Genomic DNA, 17,467 nt, shown 5'->3' on the forward strand with positions numbered 1-17,467 from the left:
GCTTTCCAGAGTTCGGTCCAGGTGATCTTGCGACCAGCTATGTGCTATATATAGATATATATGTGTGTGTATATATATATGTGTATATATATATATATATATATATATATATATATATATATATATATATACAGTGGGGCAAAAAAGTATTTAGTCAGCCACCCATTGACAATCAATGGGTGGCTGACTAAATACTTTTTTGCCCCACTGTATATATATATATATATATATATATATATATATATATATATATATATATATATATATATATATATATATATATATGTGTATATGTATATGTGTGTGTGTGTGTGTGTGTGTGTGTGTGTGTGTGTGTGTGTGTGTGTGTGTGTGTATGTATGTATTATTGAATTCATATGCATTTTATTTTAATTTAAATTGCATTGCACTACAAACTAAAAATGACTTCACATATACAGTAGATCTTGACATAGCAGGGATTTTTTTAAATTCTAATTTGACTTGCCTTTCATTTCATTTTGTAATATGAAGTAAGAAAAATGTAGGTCGTGTGAATATATTTCTAATTCCGCAATGGTGAAAATCACAATTTAATTAGATTTATTTTCACTTATTTATCTTAACTTGATTTTGCGATTTGATGTAACAAGTGTACAGATTTATATTGTATTTCACTTTCATTTAAACTTTACTTTTATTACTTCATATAAGCCCTTTTGTCATGGTATTATTACCTCTACAAGCAGAGTAAATGCATTTGTGTCAATTCCCATCATGCACCTGTTCTCTACGTCCTCACCAACATCACTTACTGCCAATGTGGCACTCGGTGGGTCGCCTTATTTTCACAGCCGCATGCTGGGAACATACATGATTTATGTGCTTAGAGTACTTCTGCTCTCTCCCTTTATGATGCCGCAAATCAGCAAACTGATTTTAGCCCAAAAAATAGCACTAGACCGTGCAAAACAAAATGTTTATACACCACGCTACAGTATCACCAAGCCAGATAGGTGCTTAAGGGCAAAAAAGAAGAGGTTCAAGGGATCATTTTGCTTCAACACTGCAGTCCTTTGGGGCTTTACTTGCTGCCAAAGTTGCCCACAGAGCCCGGGCGTGCTCAAAGCCATTTTCTTGACCATGTGGAGCATGAGGGGTCATGCAGGACCAGATACATACACAATGTAGTGACATGTTTACACAACCAGCCAAGATCCAAAGCTCGTGTCTGTGAGTTGGGCTGCAGGGTGCGGCTGATTTTTGTCAGCATTTGCACCTTTCTGCTAGCCAACAGCCTTTTTATTAGCTCTCACAAAACCATTCCAAGATTTTTCTCACACATTCTGCTGCTTTTTTTTTAAGGTAAATTATGTTATTGGACCTTGAACTAAATGCTAGAAATTGTTGATAATAGTCTTTTGTGTTTGGCCTTAGAGATTAATTAAACCAGCATATATATCATTCACTGTATTCACTGAACATTTTCAACTTCTAATTCTTGCAAAATATTTCTGTCAAAAACATCTCTTTTAATCGGTCAGTGCATGATCTTGCATTGAGTTTGTTGCACTCAAGTCCATCTTTTGTTTCTGGTAATTTAGTGTATCATTCAACATCTTTATCCACTAGTGTTTGTCCTCTACATACAAATTTTCAAACCAAAAAATCCATCACTCTCTCCATGATCTTGCCAAACGTCCTAGTCCACGGGTTTATATCCCGACAGGGTCTTCTTCTTTGCTGTAACAAACTTTTTTGGTCTCATCACAATTAAAGATTTGCTGCGGAAAAAAGCACCCTTCGCTGATAAAATATTTGGGGTTAAGGGGCTGCAAGTATTGACTAACTAGCTAGAATGCTGGCTCAGTGGTTTTCCAGCAACCCAAAGCTATACAGCCGGACTGTGAGAGTTTGGACACGTCTAAAGTGTATCTGATCACACAAAGGGATCTCTAAGGCAGGCTGACCGGTGCAAGGTACAACAATTGTGGAAATAAACTCGTCACAAGTGCTGCCAGCCTCAAAGCCCTTGGAAATTGTTGTGCCGGTGTGTAGAGGATGTAAACAGGTTGTGACGTAGGATGCCTCGTCTCTTCAAAATGGCCACGCCCATGTATACAGGGAGTGATGTTATCAAAACGGCAGCCCCCGATTCACCTGACTCTCGGCAGATCCTTGTAGTTCGCTGAGCGCCACACAAGGATCTGGGACTTCTCAATAGGAGATGTATTTCAGAAGGCGGGGCCCTGTAAAAAAATCATTGTATGTGATTGGATAAACCACTTGTCCGTTATCTTGAATGACGTGCTACTTCAACCACTCACATCCAAATCAACCCGTGACGCTGATGAGAGCGACGCTGCAAAATCCAAAAGAGAACAGCCGACATATTGGATAACGACACAGCGAAAAGTTCTCTGTTCATCTTTTAAAGAATTAATATTCGATAGATTCGACAAAACAGTTGCAATAGCAGCGAGGGCTGCGTGCCGCCATTGTTGTTTGAATCAAACAGTCGCTTCGGCGCTACGTCACATCTATGAAATCCCGCCCGGCGATCCTGATTGGTTCATTACCAGAAGGCGGGGCCTTGTAAAAAAAAAAATCATTGTATGTGATTGGATAAACCACTTGTCCGTTATCTTGAATGACGTGCTACTTCAACCACTCACATCCAAATCAACCCGTGACGCTGATGAGAGCGACGCTGCAAAATCCAAAAGAGAACAGCCGACATATTGGATAACGACACAGCGAAAAGTTCTCTGTTCATCTTTTAAAGAATTAATATTCGATAGATTCGACTAAACAGTTGCAATAGCAGCGAGGGCTGCGTGCCGCCATTGTTGTTTGAATCAAACAGTCGCTTCGGCGCTACGTCACATCTATGAAATCCCGCCCGGCGATCCTGATTGGTTCATTACCAGAAGGCGGGGCCTTGTAAAAAAAAAAATCATTGTATGTGATTGGATAAACCACTTGTCCGTTATCTTGAATGACGTGCTACTTCAACCACTCACATCCAAATCAACCCGTGACGCTGATGAGAGCGACGCTGGGAAATCCAAACCTGGTCGGAAGAAGAGCCAAAACATCCTTGCCACCAATAAATGCCTTCAAAACCGTTCTCTGTTAATCTTTTAAAGAATTCATATTTGATAGATTCGACAAAACAGTTGCAATAGCAGAATCAATGTCAGCACACGACTCCTCGCTGCGTGCCGCCATTGTTGTTTGAATCAAACAGTCGCTTCGGCGCTACGTCACATCTATGAAATCCTGCCCGGCGATCCTGATTGGTTCATTGTTTTTTGCTATCTGGAAGGAGTTTGCAATGCCTTTGAGCCCAGATCCTTGTGTTGAGCTCAGCGAACTACAAGGATCTGGCGAGAGTCAGGTTAACCCCTGATGGCTTCAAGCAGCAAGCAAAATAAATGAATGAATGAATGAAGCGTTCGTACCCCAATGGTACATGGTTCGCACACAGAGGCATATTTGGCTCGATGTAAAAGTTTGTAAACCGAAAAGGATGCAAATAGAAGCGTTCGTGAATCAAGGTTCCACTGTATGTTGACAAGTATATGTAGGACGGAGCTGCAGCGTGATCGCCTCTTTTCTTACATCTATTTCTGTACAACTGTCAGTTTGTACTTTCTAGACCTATTGAATTGACACAGAACAGTGTTAGTCTTGATAAATCACACTGATTTGACTTTATTCTGACAACAAACAATAAAAACACAAGCAAACAATTTGCAGATCATCACAATTGGAATGGAGTCGGAAAAGGAGTCCTACCCCATTTTACTCTCCTTTTATAATGACCATAATAATCTCCCTCATTATGCCCGCCCCATTCATTCACTCATCCATCCTCCCATTGTTCTCCAGGCAATATAAACAATCTTGTCTTAATCAGTTCCAAGATGAAAGAAGATAAATACAGTAACACTAATACCAGATAACCCCTAGACCAGTGGTCCCCAACCACGGGCCGCGGCCCGGTACCGGTCCGTGGACCGATTAGAAATAAAAAATAAAAAATGTTTAACTTTTTTTATTTTTATTAAATCAACATAAAGAACACAATATATACATTATATAGCAATATAAATCAATACAGTCTGCAGGGATACAGTCCGTAAGCACACATGATTGTATTTCTTTGTGACAAAAAAAAATAAAAAAAGGTTTTTTTTTTGTTTTTTTTACCTAACCCACACCTCTACCTTGTGTGGAATGAGTCTAGGTGAGTGTGAGGGTGTGTGTATGTGTGTGTGTGTGTGTTGTGTGCGTGTGTGTGAGGAAATATAGGGCTACATTATAAGGTAGGAACAGATGGAGAATGTTGATTCATCAGGCTGGCCCTTAATCTATGTTTAAAGTTACTGAGTGAAGATGAGGAGTTTGCAATACACAGGTGACTATTCCAGAGTAAAGGACCTCTGTGTTTGATGGAAAACTGGCTAAGAGTGATGCGGCCAAAGATAGGACAGAGATTATCAGTTTGTCTAGTATTATGATAATACATATGCGAATTGGTCTTAAAATAATCTTTGAAAGGTGTAGGAAGCGTATTAGGGAGGTAAGTACATTTATAGATAAAAGAAGAGGACTGAACTGTGTTGATATCATAAATAGATAGTACATTTAGTTTCCTAAACAGGGGAGCAGATGGAGCCAAATAGTTAGAGGAGGTAGCAATTCTTACAAATGTATTTTGCATAATGAATAATTTGTGTAGTAATGATGGATATGTACTAGCCCAGACAATATTGCAATAGATAAGATATGGATAAGTTAAACTGTAATAAAGAGTTAAGAGGCTTGCTTGATGAACCAAAACCATGATCACAGAAGGGAATTGCACTCCTTATTTTGCTCACTTAAGCGACGCAATTCTCTGCGCACAAGTTTAGTCGATCAGCTTTTTTATGTGTTTTAATATACACAAACCTTAGTGTTTGACCTTTACCTCCTGATTGTTGCACATTTTCTGTCAAAAAACGATCTCTGGTCTTGCATTAATTTTGTTATAGAAAGTCCAATTAAAAAGTCCAATATCATGCACTGTCATAACTAATGGCATTTAGTCCCAATAGCATATCACCTGCTTTTCTGTCCAAATCACTCCAGATTTAGGGAAATAAGTCCTTCGGTATTACTCGACATGTCACAAGGAAAGACAAGGAAAACCTTATAAGATGAATGTAAATGCCAAAAGGTGGCAGGCACGATGATGAAGTGGCATTGGTAGCCCATCCGGGGTCTGCTTTGTCAGAGACGACACAGTGACACAGTAGCTAGCCTTCATTTAATCACCTTATTAAGTCAGCCATCACAAAGCCCTAATGACACCGCCGCTGGCCCGATTCATCTCCCAAAGTGATTTAGAACTCCATTTGTCATAAGTGACTGTTTGAGTATGCGATCAATATGGAGCTTTCAGCACATTGGACACCTAAAGGACCTCCACAGGTACACAGTTATGTAGTAGAGCCTGTGATGAAGTAAACACTAGCCCAGGCCAAAGGGCTGACATACATCAGCTCACCGTTTTCCTCGGGTTTTCTCGCTCGGCTCAAGACGGCCGTTTGTCATCGCCGCTGTCATCGCTGTGCACGCGCGTCCATCAGTATTCAGAGAGACATGAATCATGTTCACGCAGAATCTTGATGAATCCAAACGCACCTCGTGGGACAACTGCTGCGCTTAGACGCACTCCCGCCGAGTGTATACCGCTGTGGCCGCCGGGCGAAGGCGGCGCTGCTCACTGGAGGGTAAAGGGAACAGCTGTGGAGCAGACAGCTGGAGACGTCATTGTGTACCTTCAACAAATATTGGGGATGCTGCCATGGGGTCCTGTGCACAATCTGGATGGGGTCAGGATTTGTTTGTGGCATTCTTAAGAATAGTCCTATTTCTGATCCTGTGCCATATCAAAAAAATGTGAAATCACTATAGTCACAGATCCGCCATATCAGTGGTTCTGAAACTCAAAAAACACTTGGCTCTCCAACTAGCACCATAATGACCAGCATTAAAATACAGTAGCGTATTAGGCCTAATTAATCATTAAAAACAAGGCAGAGGTTTTATTTAACAAGTATATTCGACATTGTTAAATTATTTCTGATAGTATTTCATGTTTTTAATATTTTTGTTATTTTCTTTATATTGTAATGGACTGGGTCATATGTTATGTTATGTTCCACATTTAGTTTATTCAATGTCTAACAGATGTTGTGGTTTCCCATGGCCTTGAAGCTTTCTCTGCCAATGTTCGTCTTTTTTTTTTTTTTTTACATGTGCCCTGCATGTTGATTGGCTGAAAGGCTGGACAGGGCGCACGTAAGCGGAAAATGTGGAGAACCTTGCGTGTTGAGTGATAGAAATGACGGAGTAGGACGGTTCTGTTTGTTTCGACTACTGCCTACAGTAGTTGGATTGTAACGACTTCCATCGAAGGCGGATAAACCTTTAATAACCGCTCGAGTCTCGTCACTACAATATTGAATTAAGTTTTTCTTTGGCATACCACTAGATGGCGCCCACGTACCACTAGTGGTACGTGTACCACAGTTTGAGAATCTCTGCTCCTAATGACGGGAGCTCTCTGCTGTTTCTACGGACCTACTTAAAACATGCTTGTCGAAATTCATCTACATGACAGGAGTGCTCCACTGTTTTTAGGACTGCCTGCAAAAATACGAGTCAGAGATCAACTACATCCTAGGCGGTGCTCTGCTGCTTTAAAAAAACACTGCAACAATGCTAGTCAAAGATCCTCTATATGAAACAAGCACCCTATTGTTTTGTTTTCCTAAATATTATTTTTTTCTGCCTTCACAATCAAAAAAGCATTCATTTGTCAATACGGTTACATATTAGATGTTCTTGGGATTTCTTTTTAGATCAGTACATGTCTACGAGAAGCCCTAGAGATAACGTGAATAATTCATGTTTGAGTTTAGGTTTATTGATTGTGCAACATATTCTTAGATGTTTATGTGTATTAGAAGCAGTGTTGACGGCGGCGGGGGCTTGCAAATGAGCATGGTCATCGATTTTTAATTACACCTTAATTTCCTGTATAAAAGAAGCTATTTACATGAGGTTCTACAGTAACCCTCAGCAGAATAAACCGAGTGGGAGTACACATAATTACTACCCGGAGTGCACATTATATGAGCTCCAAATACCACCGGCTCCACAGATTAGGAAGTAATATCACATCATTGTCCCTGAACTGGACTTCTTTTGTAGAAATAATGTATATTTGTGTTCATGCTGGTGTCTATGAGTACCACAAATATGCTAAAGAAAGACAGGCAGTCCATCTTAAAACAAATTAAAAGTGTATGACTTGCTTGGCTCTAAAGATAGAAGTTTTTATTCCTGCAGGAAGTGAACATCGAGCATTATTGCAAACTAGCCGAGAGCAGCATATGCTTTGTCTTGGCCTCAGATGTTTCTTAACACTTCATTTCATCCTCCTTTTTTATGTTTTATTTTTGTGCTAATTATTATTCGCTATCTTCCGCTTGGCCGGCTTGTTCCTCCAACATGTTCTTCCTCTCAAAATTGCTGCAGCTTAAGCTGTGCTGCAGCATGTCAGCCAAACTATGTGACAAATAAAAAAACAATGTGTTTTTGTCAGCTTTTATGCTTACATGAAACTGTAGTGCTTTTTAGTTTTGCAAACAAACAGTTTGTGCATAGGGAAATTGGATCTTGTTAAAGCTCCACTAAGCTAATAAGGGCTGGCCAGGCTGGTCCAGCATTCCATCCATCCATCCATCCATCCATCCATCCATCTTCTACCGCTTGTCCCTTTCGGGGTCGTGGGGGGTGCTGGAGCCTATCTCAGCTGCATTCAGGCGGAAGGCGGGGTACACCCTGGACAAGTCGCCACCTCATCACAGGGCCAACACAGATAGACAGATAACATTCCCACTCACATTCACACACTAGGGACAATTTAGTGTTGCCGATCAACCTATCCCCAGGTGCATGTCTTTGGAGGTGGGAGGAAGCCGGAGTACCCGGAGGGAACCCACCCAGTCATGGGGAGAACATGCAAACTCCACACAGAAAGACCCCGAGCCCGGGGATCGAACCCAGGACCTTCGTATTGTGAGGCACATGCACTAATACCGTGCTGACCTGGTCCAGCATTGTATCACAATTTTTTTTTATTGCACACTGGAGTAGCATCCACATGCTTCAAATTCTACATCGGTGCTTTAATTGGTAAAATAAAAAGGGATATTTATCTTGCTTGTTAGCATCAAGGCCAGTGTTTACACATGAAAAGAGGTGTCCAGGCTGGTTCACAGGGACACAACTTTACCTATTAAGTCTTAATTTACCATCCAAAGGATTTTGAAGGTTACATTTCTACATATTGTTTCTTTAATTAGTTGCTTGTTAGCAACAAGGTTGATACTCATGACACTGCCTACGCACAATAACTGGTGTCCAGGCTAAGACAGAGGGACATTTGTACGTGGTGCATTTTAACAGATTGCTACTTTAAGAAGTGAGAACTACAAAGAGGCCAACATCTGTAATCTATTGTATGTAAACTCACTTCAAGAGTCTGGTCCAGAGGGTTTGCTATTTTGACATTTTATCCAAAAGCTTTTTAATGACATATCTTTACGGAGTGTTATTTTAACAAGTGATTACGACAAAAAGGAAAATGTCTCTATTGTTGAAGACAGTGGGAAAAAAAAGTCAAGGCTACTACTGGGGTTATGCAGGCGAGTCGAGTGGGTCGAATGATCATATGTCTACATATTTTACAAGTGAATAAAGATATGTACTGTATTTTCCGGACCATTGAGTGAACCGGTATATAAGCCGCACCCACAACATTTTAGAAGAAAAATATATATTCTATATATTAGCCGCACCAGACTATAGGCCGCATATACAGTATATATGTTGTGAAATGAGTTATTTACACAGAAAGATTTAGTAAATATTCATTTACTTACCTTAATGGTTTCCAAACGGTGTCTGTTACACGGCAGTAAAACATCTGACCAAACAAAACAGAAGTAATCACCATTGACCCACGAGCTGCGGAAGCTAGCTCTCCAATCAGCTAAACAGACTCAATAACTCCACGGTGATGTTTTGGTAAATTTACAAAATTGACACAATACAAAACGAATGCTATTGTAAGTTAATAATACTAGCAGAAACGCTTGTAATCGTGTTAGCATATTAGCAAATGCTAAAAACGCTAGCTTCAATGCATTGTGTGTACAAATATGCAAGAAAACACTTTTACATTCTTTCGCTGATGTGTTGGACTTTCACAATATTATGTCAGACCCACTCGACATCCATTGCTTTCGGTCTCCCCCAGAGGGGGGGGGGGGGGGGGGGGGTTACCCACATATGCGGTCCTCTCCAAGGTTTCTCATAGTCATTCACATTGACGTCCCACTGGGGTGAGTTTTCCTTGCCCGTATGTGGGCTCTGTACCGAGGATGTCGTTGTGGCTTGTACAGCCCTTTGAGACACTTGTGATTTAGGGCTATATAAATAAACATTGATTGATTGATTGATTGATACATACATCACACATGGGACGGTTTAGTAAAGCAACAAAGGAGGATCCATGTGCATGTAAAAGAAAGTCTGCCCCGCTACAAGATGATAGAGAAATAGAAGGAACTCATTGACCACAACGTCGAACTGCAAAGGCAGACTGTCTATGGATGTTCTCATTCATCCAGGTCATTGTAATCTCAAAGTATTGAATCGATCGCAACTGGACTGTTTGGTTTGTTCTAGAAGATGTTTTGCCTCTCATCCAAGTAGTCTTCATCAGTTCATGCTCATAGACTTAGCTTGGTCAGATTTAGTCTAGCGGCTGGTGCTAAAACCTCAAATATTTATACTCCAAAACCAAGAGAGTGTGCCAGGGCAAGGATGGTTTTGCCCTATCGTAAGAAAGAAAAACAACTGTTGAGATGCAAACAAGCAATCCTACTGTCAATGCCAACGACAGTCGGTGAAGTGCAATTTCCCCCTAGTTAGCATTGAGGTGTTGTTTGGCAGAACGATCGCTGTGGATCGACTACTAACTGCCCCAAATAGTCGGGATCACCCACGTTCGCATTCTATTCAGTTGTAAACAAATGGCACAAAGGAGCATCTGTGACCAGAATGTTTCAAACTCCTGTTATTTGTTGGAGGATAAATTGCAGAGTCTTTTAGGAATGGTTGAAAGGACAGTGTTGTATGTGAGAGACAGGTGGTGTCGCAGACCACCTCCTCTTTTTTTTTATGGTTTTTCAACCTTGACATAGATCGCTTCCCTTACACCATCCGTCCTCCCTGTCTCGAATCTGTATATTTTGTTCTCAAGGGAGTGCTGTTTCTCCCTGAGGTGCAGGTAGACAGCTGAGTCTTGGCCTGAAGAGTTTGATTTACCCAAAGCTCTTTGGGTAAATCTTTATGAATATATGGAGATATCCGCTGGGAAAATGTCACAAATTGGAAAAATTCCGAACGACTCATTAGGAGGACATATGAATGAAGGCAAAATATTTTTTTAATATCTCAGCGATGCCTCCATTGTTTGATTTCACATTTTCGAAACTTAAGCAGATCCCAAATACACAAAAACAGGTGCCATTAGGTAAGGGAAGTTGGTTTTGCATAATAGGTCCCCTTTAATATGTTTGATGAATGTACATCACCTTTTGTGCATTAGTTGCAAAGCACACAGTGTGACACGGGCAGATAACAAGGACAATAAGACACAGTAAGAGTGTGCGGTTGTATGCTGGTCTCGCCACATTTTCCGCCGTATACTTTTTCTTGTTTTTGCAATAAGCCTGTACTCTGTACTTTAATGCCCCGGACGTGTATACGAATGTTTCATTCCCAATTTGACTAGCTCGTCTGTGCTCCCGGTGGGGTTACTCTGACCTAACTGTAAAAAATGTCCTTAGCTACTCAGTCTCCATACAATCAACGTGTCTGTGACATCTAAGACCCTTTTTTATCTTTTTTTTTTTACACACCTAAAGGGTAGGTAGGGAAAACAACAACAGAAGAGGCGCATATTTTACATTTTACAGATATTCTTAGGCTATAGGCTCTACAGTAGCGTTAGCCCACTATGGTGTGTAGAGGTACAATATTGTAATTATTACATGTTAATATATTAGCCAAATGTTTTTGAACATAGTTTTAGATATTGTTGCTGTAAGAAGTGAAGAAGATAAAAGTTTTTGTTCTTAGTTAATAGCAATACAACACATGCTAACACACGTGAAGAGGTGTCCAGGCTTATGCAGGGGGACTCTTATTGTCATATGTCGTTTTATCATCCAAAGGTACTGTATTTGTTGGTCATATTTGAACTTATTGTTGCTTTTAATAAGTAAGTAATAGGAAAACAGGCAGAGGTGGGTAAAGTAGCCAGAAATGTTAACGTGTGAGCCAAAGCCTTTTAAATGTTGTATTTGTACAGTACATATTGTTGCTTTGATAACCAGGGGATAATAAACTGTTGCAGTTTTCATTTGCTTGCTTGCAACAAGGCTAAGACTAACACACTAGAATTATTATTTTGCTTGTTTATGTGTTATCCAAAGGCTTTTGAACTTCATATCTTTAAATAGTGATGCTTTCATGAGTGAAAAAGGCAAATGTCTATTGTAGGGATGTAACGATGTAAAAATGTCATATCATGGTTATTGTGACCAACATTATTAAGGTTAAGATTATTACCAAAGTATTAATGAATATACTCAAAAAGTACCTATATACACATACCAAATTCTTTAAAAATGTATATATAACTAAATTAATTAGACACACTGTTAGAAAACCTACCATTTTGTATGCTTTTTGGTTCTTGAGCTTCACTGGTAGTGTTTTAGTATTACAGTGTTCTTTTATCTGTAGTAATGGCTGCACTTTTATTGTTTTAAAGGCCTACTGAAATTATTTTTTTTAATTTAAACGGGGATAGCAGATCCATTCTATGTGTCATACTTGATCATTTCGCGATATTGCCATATTTTTGCTGAAAGGATTTAGTAGAGAACATTGACGATAAAGTTTGCAACTTTTGGTCGCTGATAAAAAAAAGCCTTGCCTGTACCGGAAGTAGCGTGACGTCGCAGGTTGAAAGGCTCCTCACATTTCCCCATTGTTTACAATGCAGCGAGAGCGATTCGGACCGAGAAAGCGACCATTACCCCATTAATTTGAGCGAGGATGAAATATTTGTGGATGAGGAACGTCAGAGTGAAGGACTAGAGTGCAGTGCAGGACGTATCTTTTTTCGCTCTGACCGTAACTTAGGTGCAAGCTGGCTCATTGGATTCCACACTTTCTCCTTTTTCTATTGTGGATCACGGATTTGTATTTTAAACCACCTCTGATACTATATCCTCTTGAAAATGCTACGGAGCTAACATGATAGCACATCGGGCTTAAATGCAGATAGAAACAAAATAAATAAACCCCTGACTGGAAGGATAGACAGAAAATCAACAATACTATTAAACCATGGACCTGTAAATACACGGTTAATGCTTTCCAGGCTGGCGAAGCTTAACAATGCTGTTGCTAACGACGCCATTGAAGCTAACTTAGCAACGGGACCTCACAGAGCTATGCTAAAAACATTAGCTATCCACCTACGCCAGCCCTCATCTGCTCATCAACACCCGTGCTCACCTGCGTTCCAGCGATCGACGGAGCGACGATCATAGATGCGGTCGGCGGCCCGGAGACGGAGGAAGTCAAGGTGAGGTCGCCGGCTAGCGCGTCTGCTATCCATCTCAAAGTCCTCCTGGTTGTGTTGCTGTAGTCCGCCGCTAATACACCGATCCCACCTACAACTTTCTTCTTTGCAGTCTTCATTGTTCATTAAACAAATTGCAAAAGATTCACCAACACAGATGTCCAGAATACTGTGGAATTTTGAGATGAAAACAGAGCTTTTTGTATTGGATCCAATGGGTCCGAATACTTCCGTTTTAACGATTGACGTCACGCACATACGTCATCCTACATAGACGTTTTCAACCGGAAGTTTAACGGGAAATTTAAAATTGCACTTTATAAGTTAACCCGGCCGTATTGGCATGGGTCGCAATGTTAAGATTTCATCATTGATATATAAACTATCAGACTGCGTGGTCGGTAGTAGTGGGTTTCAGTAGGCCTTTAAATATTGGTCTGTAGTATATCACTTTTAAGTGCCTAGCAAATGTAAGTTATTATTATTATTTATTATTTCTAGCGGGCATTGTGGTGTCCTACTCTGTCCATCGGTCCTTGAACGCACAGTGAAACCACTTCCGTCTCTTTTCCTCTGAGTATAGAACGATCACTCTGTTCTAAGTGAACACAGTTTATAGGTTCAATGTGCACAATTGAATATGTTAATTGCTCAGACAGTAATGTGTTGTTGTAAGTTTAGATTGGGGTATGTTGTTTCTTAATGGGGAAAAATGTTAATGTCTCTTGTTTTTGTGTTAGCATTTAAGCTTATGAGCTGGCACCAGTCAGTCTGTGAGTTTATCAAAGTGCAGTTATAATATTTGATCATTTTAATTTAAAACGGTAATACTAAAACCATCGGGAGTTTTACCGGAGTTTTCATTATTACTATTTATCGTTACATCTCTAGTCTATTTTTTAGTAGCAACACGGCTGGTGCTATCAATGCTTCCATGTTTTTTTGTGTTATATTTGCATGTATGATTTGTGTATGTGGCAGCACGGTGCGGCAGGGGTTAGTGCATTTGCCTCACAATACGAAGGTCCTGGGATCGATCCTGGGCTCAGGATCTTTCGGTGTGGAGTTTGCATGTTCTCCCCGTGATTGTGTGGGTTCCCTCCAGGTACTCCGGCTTCCTCCCACCTCCAAAGACATGCACCTGGGGATAGGTTGATTGGCAACACTAAATTGGCCCTAGTGTGTGAATGTGAGTGTGAATGTTGTCTGTCAATCTGTGTTGGCCCTGCGATGAGGTGGCGACTTGTCCAGGGTGTACCCTGTCTTCCGCCCAAGTGTAGCTGAGATAGGCTCCAGCACCCCCCGAGGCCCCAAAAGGGACAATCGGTAGAAAATGGATGGATGGATGGATTTGTGTATGTGTTTGCAACCCAATCTCAACTAAATATGTTTATGTATTTTCGTTTTGTAATAAAATATGTTACAAACGCTACAGTCATTGAAATTTTGATGGTAATACTCGTGTATACATGGCTACGAAATCCTTGGGCGTTCAATTCCAACCTGGCCGAATGACCCTTGTGTGTCATTCTGAGATTTTCCTCTCCTTCCCTCTTTTCCAGGCAAGGTGAAATGTGCATCCATCCCTCATATTTACATATGAGCTTAATGATTCCCCCGTGGGCTCTTGGTGGCCTTCCAAATAGTCTAAGTGAGAATGATGCATGGTACTGGTGGGCAACGTATGACTCAGCCTGGATGATACATGCCCAACACACCACCACGAACCCTCCACCCTCCAGCTTTAATTGCATGCTCTCGTCTGAATAGGCCAGCAGAGACCTATTGACCTTGATGAAAGTGAGGATAGTGCAGCGTATGCCAACTGCTGTTACATAAAGACAGCAGTAGCCAAAAATCCACCATGTGACTGGGGCGCTGTTTTTAGGGACCAAATCCAAAAACACTAGTCAACTATCCATTATACAATCAGAGCACTGCTCTTTTTAAGGACCTACTGCAAAAATGCCAGTCAGAGATCCTCTAGATCAGTGGTCCCGGTTTGGGACCACCGGTCCGTGACACAGTTGCTACCAGGTCGCACAGAAACAATAATTAATTTATAAACTACCACATTTTCTCCAACTGAACTTTCCCCTGTCCCACTAAACACACCAATAAGCTTGTTAATACATGTATATTACAACTCCTTTGTTATAGTACATGGGACGGTGCACATTAATGGACATATAAAGTTAAACTTAAAGTACCACTGTCAAACACACACTAGGTGTGGTGAAATTACCCTCTGCATTTGACCCATCCCCTTGTTCCACCCTCTGGGAGGTGAGGGGAGCAGTGAGCAGCAGCGGTGGCCATTTTGGTGATTTAACCCCCAATTCCAACCCTTGATGCTGAGTGCCAAGCAGGCAGGTAATGGGTCCCATTTTTATAGTCTTTGGTATGACTCAGCCGGGGTTCAAACTCGCGACCTACCAAACTCAGGGCGGACTCACTGCCAGATTGTAGCCAAAGGCTACAAGCTGTCGTTGTGGCTTGTGCAGCCCTTTGAGACACTTGTGATTTAGGGCTATATAAATAAACATTGATTGATTGATTGATATTTTTTTTGCTGTTTTTATCTGCCACAAGTAAAAAGCCGGTCCTTGAAAATAATGCATGCATCCCTGGTGGAAAAAAAGTTGGGGAACCCTGTCTATATAACAGGAGCATGCTGCTGTTTTTAAGGACTAAGTCATGTTTATAAGTACCCAATGCATAAAGGTTAGTCAAATATCAATATGCCAGGATGAATTTGCTGTTAAGGACTAACAGCTGTGTTTAAGGAACACATACAAAAACAATAGTCAAAGATCCCCTAAATGACAGGAAAACTCTTCTGTTTTTAACTGCTGTTTTTAAAGACCCACAGTACTACAAAAAAACCCTCAGTCCTGGAGCCAAACCTCAACTATCTCCCTCCCACTAAACCTCAACCCTACTCCCCCACTCCGAAAACACATCGCAGATACGTACATTTCCTTTGCAACGGGCGCATGCACGTCTGTGCGAGTGTGACAAAGGCCAGTCAACTTCAAGAATAGTGCTGGCAATCTGGGAGATTGCCTGTGCTTTTATCTTAGTAGTCAGCACGCTTGCCTCTGACACTGGTGACCTGGGTTCGCGCCTCGCTTGGAGCAGTAGGAAAAAAAAACGCAGCCGAGAGACAGAGTGCACAATCACTACACAAAGCTGAGCTGTGTGTTGACAGCCATGAACACAAATCATCGCATTCCTCCGTCAAAATCGGTGGGCCCTGATTGGGTTGGAGCCCCTTCGCTTCAGCCCAGGTAAGCCCCTGCACAGCCCTTGTCAAAGATCCTTTTTATAGGGGATCACATGCTGTTTTTAAAAACCTACTGCAAAAACACTAATCAAAGATCCTTGATGTAACAGGATTATGCTGTTTTAGGAAGCTACTGCAAAAATGATAGTCAAAGAGCCTGTTTATAGACTAGCCCCCTCTGCTGTTTTTAGGGACCAACTGAAAAAAAAACAACTGCAAAAACCAAGTCAAAGATCCTCTATATACAGGATAACTCTTATTTTTTAAGGACAAACTGCTGTTTTAAGAACTTACTGCAAAACCATTAGTCAGATATCCATTTATTAAACAGGAGCGTTCTGCTGTTTTTGGGAACCTGTTGTAAAAATGGTAGGCTAAGATCCTCTACATACCCAGATCACGTTGCTGTTGTCAAAAACCAACAGCTGCTTGACACGATTCAAATAGCTTCTATGTGCCAGCACCACTCTGCTGTGTTTAGGGACTAACTTCTGTTTGTAAGAACCCACTGCAAAATAACTAGTTAAAGATCCTCTATTTGATAGGATCGCTCTGCTGTTTTTAAGAAACTACTCAAAGATCCTCTACAGCACATATGTCAGAGTCAAGGCCCGCGGGCCATATCCGGCCCGCGAGAAGGTTTTTTACGGCCCTTGGGATGATCTTGATTTATTATTAGAACCGGCCCGCAGACCGCAGATCTTTTACACGCACCAAGCGGATGCCGGTCCAAGGTTCCGAAAGGGGGCGAGCGGCCCGCCGGGACGCGCCTGCCGGCCGAAGGGCTGCAGCCCGGCCGTCAGTCGCGGAGCCCGCCGTGCCACGCGCGCCAAGGGGGCGGGCCGAAACCCGGCCCCGAGGCCCTGAGACTTCTGCTTTGTTTCCCCAAACCGCGCGTCACCGCCGGGCCCGCACCACCGTCGGGCTGCAGCCCGAGCGTCGGTGGCGGAACCCGTCATGTGCCGCGCGCGCCAAGCGGAGCGGGGGGGTCAAGCGGGCCGAAACCCGCAGGCCACCCCCTCACCACGAGGCCCTGAGACTTCTGCGTTTGACCCCTACGCGCGGCCCGTCGGGACGCGCCCGCCGTCAAGCCACGAGGGCCAACCGTCGGGTCGCGGAGCCCGCCGTGCCACGCGCGCCAAGGGGCGGGCCGAAACCAGCGGGGGGTTTCGGGCACCCAACTCGCCTCCCTCCCACGGAGGGAGGAGGGGGGTTTAATGTGAACATTACTGTGCAATCACATATTTAGAGTTTTTACTCAATTCAAGTTTAAAAGTTAAAGTTTAATATTTGTTTTCACTGCATGTTACTTCTCCTTAAACAAAGTGTTGTTTTTGATTTATAGATTTTTGCACTTTATTTTATTGTATTTCAATTTAATTATATTTTAAAAATATTTCAGTTGAGTGGATGAT

At 41.7% G+C, this 17,467-nt stretch overlaps 1 protein-coding gene and 1 long non-coding RNA gene across 50 annotated transcripts in view; one reads left to right on the plus strand and one right to left on the minus strand.

Annotated features, from left to right (window-relative positions):
• Window positions 1–17,467, plus strand: part of LOC133661813 (receptor-type tyrosine-protein phosphatase delta-like) — a 660,250-nt gene that overhangs the window by 375,442 nt on the left and 267,341 nt on the right. The gene's annotated exons all lie outside the window — the stretch shown is intronic.
• The window catches only part of LOC133661819 (uncharacterized), a 49,379-nt gene that overhangs the window by 3,990 nt on the left and 27,922 nt on the right, over window positions 1–17,467 (minus strand). The window contains exon 2 of the long non-coding RNA XR_009827998.1: window positions 8,985–9,028. This is a non-coding gene — a long non-coding RNA (uncharacterized LOC133661819). The remainder of the gene's footprint in view (window positions 1–8,984; window positions 9,029–17,467) is intronic.

Source organism: Entelurus aequoreus, linkage group LG12 (genome assembly GCF_033978785.1).
Source record: "Entelurus aequoreus isolate RoL-2023_Sb linkage group LG12, RoL_Eaeq_v1.1, whole genome shotgun sequence".
Taxonomy (NCBI): domain Eukaryota; kingdom Metazoa; phylum Chordata; class Actinopteri; order Syngnathiformes; family Syngnathidae; genus Entelurus; species Entelurus aequoreus.